At 44.5% G+C, this 8114-nt stretch overlaps 1 protein-coding gene across 2 annotated transcripts in view; it reads left to right on the top strand.

Moving 5' to 3' along the window:
• The window catches only part of CCNY (cyclin Y), a 122068-nt gene that overhangs the window by 2332 nt on the left and 111622 nt on the right, over positions 1 to 8114 (top strand). The window contains exon 1 of one of the 2 annotated variants that reach the window (XM_015571061.1): positions 5811 to 5834. The exons of the other annotated variant lie outside the window; for it this stretch is intronic. The gene's annotated coding sequence lies outside the window, so the exon portion shown is untranslated. Of the gene's footprint in view, positions 1 to 5810; positions 5835 to 8114 lie in introns of those variants that run through there. 2 annotated transcript variants of the gene reach the window in all.

Here is an 8114-nt window from a genome sequence, read left to right as displayed (position 1 = left end):
TGGGCAGCTTTAGCTGCAGGCTTGGCTCCAGCTCTTAGGCCTCCGCTGCTGAAAGTAGGTTTCTGGCCTTTGCTTACAATGTTGCGATCCTGCTGGCTGAAGTCCGGCAGTATTTGTTACAATGTCTGAAACTGCAGGCTCAGAGACCTGCCTGCAGCCGCAGGCAGGGAACGTTGGTTTCCTCAGTCACTGAGGCAAGCAAGCCTCATCTTAGTTTCAAGCTGCCTGGCTGCCGGCTGCCATCTTGGCTGACAGTTAATTTGCATATCTCGCTGATTAGCCAATGAAAAGGGTAGCGGTTGTACGCCAATTACCATGTTTCTCTTTTATTAGTGTAGATAGTTCAGTATTTAGTAAGGCACTCCCTTTTTATCTGTTTGGATAGTAGCATATACCAAAATCAGACTAATATTGTCTCGTTTGCTTAGTGATTTTCACTTTGTTCTGACCGGCAGTTGGACATCCCCCAAGGGTCCCTGATTGGAGAGGGTGCAGGCTGGGCTGTGGGACCCCCCCTCTCCCCCCATGCATGAACTTCATGCACCCTGCCACTATTCTATATATATAAAAGCCTACATGACTAGCCAACTGGCTGGTAGCTATGATGCACACTGACCACCAGACGGCAGATGCTTGATGCAGAAACTGCTGAGCAACAGCAACTTTGCAGAGTGCCCTCTCACACTCTGGGACCCCTCGGGGGATGGCAGACTGCTGGTTTCAGCCCGATCCCTGCAAGCCTGGCCCAGGGAGCCCACCTGCCTGAGGGACCCCGCTCACTCCACAGATACCCTTCAAGCCCCAATGATGCCCCAGGTGCAGCCAGCTGGGGAGGGACCGTGGGATGTTGGCTCCAGGTTGTGTCTGGTCCATCTCGCCCAGTCCCGACCCACCGGCCACCTTCTGATGAATTTACTTTCAATGTGCACAAATCCATGCACCGGGCCTCCAGTTTTAGAATAAATTTCTTTGTTCCTTGAAGTTGGAAATTTAATAGTGAGCTTTAAAAACTTTGTGGCATTGATATACTTAAAAGGAAGTTTGTTACAGTTACTCTCTATTTTGGATGTTCCATATACTTACTAGAAAAAAAATGGAAAATATAGAAAATTTAAAAAACAAAGAAAGAAAAGTGCTTGTCTTATACAAAAGAACTACCGTGAATATTTATGTATAATTTTTTCTAGTACTTAAAATTATTTTTTCTTTTTATTGAATTTATTGGGGTGACATTAGTTAACAAAATTATATAGGTTTCTGGTACACAAGTTCACCACCGCAAGTCAGATCTCCTTCCATCACCATTTATCCTCCCTATACCCTTCTCTACCGCCCCCCACACCTCTTCCCCCTCTTCTAGTACTTTTAAAGCTGGATTTATTTAAAATAAAACCATCACCAAAACAATAAAACTCAAATCCCAAAACCTATATAAACCTATATAATAAAACCCTAATATGCAAATAGACCAAATGGTGGAATGACTGGTGGAATGACCAGTCGCTATGATGTGCACTGACCACCAGGGGGCAGATGCTCAATGCAGGAGTTGCCCCCGGTGGTCAGTGCATGCCCCCTCCCCCCACACACACACTTAGCCAGAAGCAGGAGCCTCTCCTACCTCCGCTGCAAGCAGGTGGTAAAGGAGCAAGGGGTCCTGGACTGCAAGAGCCCCATACTGCGAGGGATGTCTGACTGCTGGCTTAGGCCTGATCCCCCGATCCTGGACAAAGCTGCAGTGGGTGGGGACGACAGTAGGTGGACATCCCCCGAGGGGTCCTGCAATGCGAGAGGGCGCAGGCCAGGCTGAGGGACCCCCTGTTCCCCAGTGCATAAATTTTGTGCACCGGGCCTCTAGTGTAATTATGATAACACTGCATATAAAATGTTCCAACTTTTCACTTAGCATGATAAGTAGAAGTATTTCTCTAATTATAAATGCATTTATAAACATTTTGTTACAAACATTTTTATTAATTTTAGTAGTTATAAAATTTTCTGTATAATTAATTTTCCACCTACTTATTTAGTCTCTTATTACTGGACATTTAGCTGTTTGCTCTTTTCCTTATTATAAATAACTAGAGGCCCGATGCACGAAATGCCTGCAAGGGCCTTGGCCCCAGTCCCTGCCCGCTGCTGACACGGCCAGGGGACTGCCGCGGTCCCCGCCTGCTGCAGCTTTGTCCAGAAGGAAGGACCATTTTCAGTCCCCATACGGATTGCTGGATATAATAGGTCATGCGCTGTCTCTGTCCTTTGTAGCCTTTGTTACCTTAAGGACTCTAGTTTTCCATTTATATGTCTAAGTACCAACCTTACCGGCTTAAAAATGTAAGCTTTTAACACTGCTCTCTCTGTTCTGTATCCTTACGATGAAAAGTGGAGTTGGGTTGCAGCACAGGAGAGAAATTTAGAAGGGGAATATTGAAGTAATGACTACAGTAGGAGAAGAGGGAACTTGTTTCCCTGGCCATAGGTGCTGGCCCCTGGACCACAGGGCTGGCAGCTTCTCCAGGTGGCTGCAACCTGCGACCTCAGGCCGGTAGCTTGTCCATCTCCTGGGCTATAGCCAGCCCCAGGAGCTGGCGTCTGGACCAAGGTGGGCGGCTTCTTCTTCTGGGGGCTTCTTCTTCTTCTGTGCTTCCAGGGAGGGCAGTCAGTTATGTGTCATGCAAAAATAGGCATCACCAATCGCAGAAGCTGGTCCGGGGCAGGGAAGCTGCGGCTGGGATGCTGGCGGTCCCTGCCCCTGCACCTGGCTTCTGTGGTCACTGATCACAGAAGCCGGGTGCAGGGCAGGGAAGCCATGGCCGGGGATGCTGGCGGAGGCTGCTTCCCTGCCCATGCACCTGGCTTCTGTGATCGCCCCTGCACCTGGCTTCTGTGGTCACCGATTGCAGAAGCTGGGTGCGGGGCAGAGAAGCAGTGGCCGAGGACGCTGGCGGAGGCTGCTTCCCTGCCCAAGCACCTGGCTTCTGTGATCGCCCCTGCACCCGGCTTCTGCCGTCACAGTCGCTGTCTGTGTCTGCTTCCCTGCCCCACCCCCCAGGCTTCTCCGATCACCAGCTTGTGTCAGGGCAAAGGTGGCCTCCAGGGCTGACCTTTGCCCTGCTCCCTGGCTCTTGCCTGCGCCTGGGTTTCTGATCACTGTTTTCCATCCTTCCCCTTTCGCCTCCCATCATTGCGAGTATGCAAATTAACTGCCATCTTTGTTGGCGGTTAACTGCTGTCTTAGTTGGCAGTTAATTTGCATATAGCCCTGATTAGCCAATGGGAAGCATGTTGGAGCTACGTTTAATTACTATGTTTGTCTATTATTAGATAGGATGCAGTCTTGAACATCTTTGGGCTTAAAACCTCATCTGCAAGTGTGATCATCTTGCTAGGCTACAATTCCAGGAATGGATTAATGATCTAAAGTTTCAGATGCAATCTACAAAATTACTATATGAGAAGATATATGATACTAATATTTGAGTCAGCAAAATTATTGGATGCCTAACTTGAGTAGGTTTGGTAGCTTATTTTGAATTCTGTTTAGTTATTCTTTCAAGTTTAAAAGGTATTGTCATCAGTAGGTGAAAATAAAGGGTGTCCCAAAATTCACGCAAGAAGTAATTTTGATAGAAAACACAAGTTTATAAATAAAAATTGTAAATTTTTTATTGATTCATAAAGTATACAGTATAGGGTTATGTATGGAATAGCATACCTGGTAAATGGCCTCCACAGCTTTGCTGGCACATATGCACTCTTTTGTTGAAATTTTCCATGACCGTTTTGCATAAATATGGCTGAATTTCATTGATACAGCACTCAATTTCCTCCTTCAAGGCATGGGTGGTCGTGGGCTTGTTGGCATAAACCTTAGACTTCAAAAAACCCCAAAGAAAAAAGTCCAACGGCGTTAAATCGCATAATCTGGGCGGCCAATTCTGATCACCAAAACGGGAAATTACACGACCAGGAAATGACTCATGCAGTAATTGAATTTTTTCTCAGGCTGTATGGCATGTGGCATCGTCTTGTTGAAACCACATGTCATCCACATCCACATCTTGCAATTTAGGCACAAAAAACTGGGTTATCAAGTTGTGATAGCGAGCACCATTAAATTCAAATCTTGTGTGAATTTTGGGACACCCTTTATCTGGTATATTTAAGTCTCTTTGCAGTTGGACATATTGTCTCTACTAATAACTGTATTGGTGTTTTACCGAAGTACTTGTGGCATTCCAGTGTTTTGACTGTGACCAACACTAAGAAAATACATTTTAGATCGGAATCAAATATATATTTTATATTCATAAACATACTTGAATCAGTATTTATCCTTGTGACTCCATATTATTTATTATGTTTGAACTTTTGTTTTATTTCATTTTTAAGAAAGAATGAGTCATGACCCTGTAATGTGATTTTATAATCTCCTAGAGCAGCGGTTCTCAACCTATAGGTCGCGACCCCTTTGGTGGTCGAACGACTCTTTCACAGGGGTCGCCTAAGACCATCCTGCATATCAGATATGTACATTACAATTCATAACAGTAGCAACATTACAGTTATGAAGTAGCAACGAAAATAATTTTATGGTTGGGTCACAACATGAACTATATTTAAAGGGCCAGAAGGTTGAGAACCACTGTCCTAGAGAGTTCAACTCACAGTTTGAAAAACATTATACTATGCTATACTATACTTACTATATAACATGTGAATTCAATGTCACATGTGGCTTTTTATTTCTGATTAGCTTTACCTTTTTTCTGTGTGTGGGTAGGAATCCTGCATTCTCTTTTCCTGGCAACATCTGAGACATGAGGAAGTTAAGTATCTTGCCCAAGGGCCTACACAGCTCTGAGTTGTCGAACTGGGACATGAGCCAGCTCTTGGTGACTCCAAGGTCTGGGGTCTTAGCCCTGTGTTCTATAGTCCAGCACCTTAGACCCTTTATAACTTTTAGCACAGAAGCCATTTCAGCATATATTGTGTATCCAGTGGAGAACCACAAGCAGTTTGTAGGAGAGACTTGGCCAAGCTGGTTAAGTACAGACAAGTTCACTGAGTGGCAATTGGCTTTGAATGGAGTGTGAACCTTCCAGGAGCTGAGGCACCATAAGAGGAGTAAACCAGGGTGAAGCACGTCTTCCACTTTAGTGTTTGCTCTTTGAAAAACTGGGCAGACCCGATAATTGAATGGGCGAGAGTTAGAAATGGAAAGCAAGGTTTCTGTCAGTGAAGGAAGATCTTCATAGCGTTGGGAAGGACGGATCAGTTGAAAATGCAGATATAATCGCTTCTCTTAGCCTTTCACAACCTCAGTGGCTTCCCCTTGCCTTTTGCCTATAATGGCCAGCAGGGCTCTGCTTGAGGTGCACCTGGAGGAGGTGGTGTGTACAAAATGCCCAGTTGCACTTGTGAAGTGACTGTATGCCTGGTTCAGGCACTCTCCCTGCAGAACCGTTTTATTTAATTATTTGGGGGGCGGTGAATGGTGCTTTCTTGTTGAATCGTTATCTTAACAAAATTATTCTGCCTGGATGAGGGTAAGTCCAGTGAGCGCTTTGTGGAGGAGGCTGGCAGTAACTTTGAACAAAACCTTGTATCACTTTCACTTTTCAAAAGGATGATGTGGATGACCAGCTAAGAATAGCATATGGAAAAGGGACATTTTACCCAGAAATATTCAGAAGGTCCGGATGTTACTGAAAACTTTTTCTGAATGAACCGTACTCTTCCTCTGGATACAGTAACCATTGAAGGACTACATTTTAATGAACTCTCTTGGACATTTAATTATGGTAAAAAATATACCTCTTTTCCCTCACCAGGTGAAAACATCTCTGAAATGAAAGCTAATCATTGGTAACATTTTTCTCTTTTTAAAGGGACAGGTCCTTATATCATGCAAACAAGTAACATTTCTTGTTTTCAACATAGTTGCATTGATTGACCAAAATTAAAAATAAAAAGTAGGGGTATATTATTGATCTTGGATTTCTTGGAATGCTGAGAAAAATTTTGCATTAAAATCCAAATTTCATCAAACCTGGCAGGTTGCAGTAGGAAAAAAATGGAACAAATGTGAATTTCTCCTGCCCCCTTTTCTAGCACAAGGACACCTACTACTCTAGGGTTCTGCTTACTCTTTTTGTCACACATTTAGAAGAAAATGCTTCTCTAGGAGTGCTGTGAACTAAGCCAGCATAGTGGGACTCTCTATGCCTGGGGCGCCCCCACTTAGTGGCATTGGGAACTGGGGAAGGTTCACACCTAGCATTCCTCTGGCTCACCCTGTAATTGTTGGCTCCCTGCCCTAACTCTTGCTGTTTCACAGGGTCTTAAAAGGAGATGAGTCAGGACTAGTGCTGAGCCTATAGCTTTGGCATATTTTATCGAACACTATTTATTGGTTTAACACACCAGGAAACTTGAGTGACTCTTTAAAGGCCCCAGTAAATTCTGGCCTTATTTTTCAGAGTCGTGATTGATACCATTATAATGAACCCAGTTATTAATAACTGAAAAGGAGCAAAGGGAAGGCCAGATTTGTAGGCATTAATTTAAGCAGCTTTGCCAGGAAGCTGCAATTTAGATGCATGCCCAGTAAAGTCTGGGATGGGGAATGTACTTGTTTGTCAATCACACCTGGGAACAGAGCATTGGCCATAGGTGAGGCCACTGCAAGCTCAGTAAGATTTGAGATACTTAAACTCCTAAACAAAGGAGTTCTCTCCCTTGCTCTCTTGGAACTCTTATTGTAGGAGGGCATGCTCTTTTGGCTGCTCAGCATTTGGCTCCTCAGCATTTGCCCACAGCCATGTGGACCCCACACACAATGAACTGCAACTAGACTAATGCTGTATCAGACTCATTCCATGATGGAATGGAAACTTTGGACACTGGCTTTGCTTCTAGCTCTGCTGAACACCCAGCCGCACATTTTCCAGGACTGGTTTAAGGGACTTTGCAAACAAGGGATGTAATTCCACTCAAATAAAGCTTTCAACTATATCTCATCCTCCCATGGGGGCCCCCAAGGAAATGCTTATTCCACCAGTACCCCAAGAAACCCATTCCCACTATCAATGGAGAAAGGCTATCCATGCATTTCTCCGATAACAATGATGACTTAAAATGGCAGACTTTAGGTACTTTGAAGCAACATTACATAGCCCGTTGTTCTCTCATTTTTATCCCTTAGTGTCTGTTTGTGTGCACCAGTGTGTGTACTGGTATAATGCAATCATGTGCTCAGAATTGTAAAGTTGCAATCACCAGATAGTTGTGGAGAGATGACTCATGCATTCTCAATTCTCCCTATTTGATCAGAGCACTCAAACAGAACTATTCAGGACTGCATGTCTATTGTGCTACGCTAATTGCCTTATCATTGATTCAGCTTTGAAAAGAAAACGTACTGTTTAAACATTTTTTTTTGTTTTAATTCAGGTTTTATTAAAATGGTAGGTATTTTTTTCCTTTTTTTCTGGGTGCATTTTATTTTTTAATGTTAATAGTATTACAGATATCTCCCATTTTGTTTCCCTTCCTCCCCTCCTCCCAGCCCTTATCCACCCCTCACTACTCTTGCCCGTGTCCATGGGCTATGCATATCTACACTAATAAAAGACAAACATGCAAATTAACTGTACCTTCTTTCTGCTTTAAGCCACACACCACCAGCCAATCAGAGTGACTATATGCAAATTAACCCAACCAAGATGGCGGCTGGCAGCCACTGAGCTGGAGCAAGCAGGCGGCTTGGTTGCCCCAATGATGGAGGAAGCCAAGCTTCCCCCCCATCGCAGCAGCTCCGAGCTCCACTCAAAGCAACAAAGTTTCAATTATAGAAGATAAATAAACCCCAGATATCTGCTTTCAGCTGGCTGTGGCCACGGAGCTGGAGTGAGCAGGAGGCTTCCCTCCCACCTGCCCTGGGATGCTCTGAGCTCCTCTCAAAGCTACAAAGTTTCAATTATAGAAGGTAAATAAATCCCAGAATAAAAAAAAGGAGAGGCTGGGAGCTTCTGTCGCGGGGCTTGGCCAGCCTGAAAACGGCCCTCAGCCCCTCACTCAGACTGGCCAGGCACCCCAGTAAGGAATCCCCA

Source organism: Myotis davidii, unplaced genomic scaffold (genome assembly GCF_000327345.1).
Source record: "Myotis davidii unplaced genomic scaffold, ASM32734v1 scaffold388, whole genome shotgun sequence".
Classification (NCBI taxonomy): Eukaryota; Metazoa; Chordata; class Mammalia; order Chiroptera; family Vespertilionidae; genus Myotis; species Myotis davidii.
Note: the sequence above shows the minus strand (reverse complement) of the source record. Positions and strands in the feature narration are given on the sequence as shown.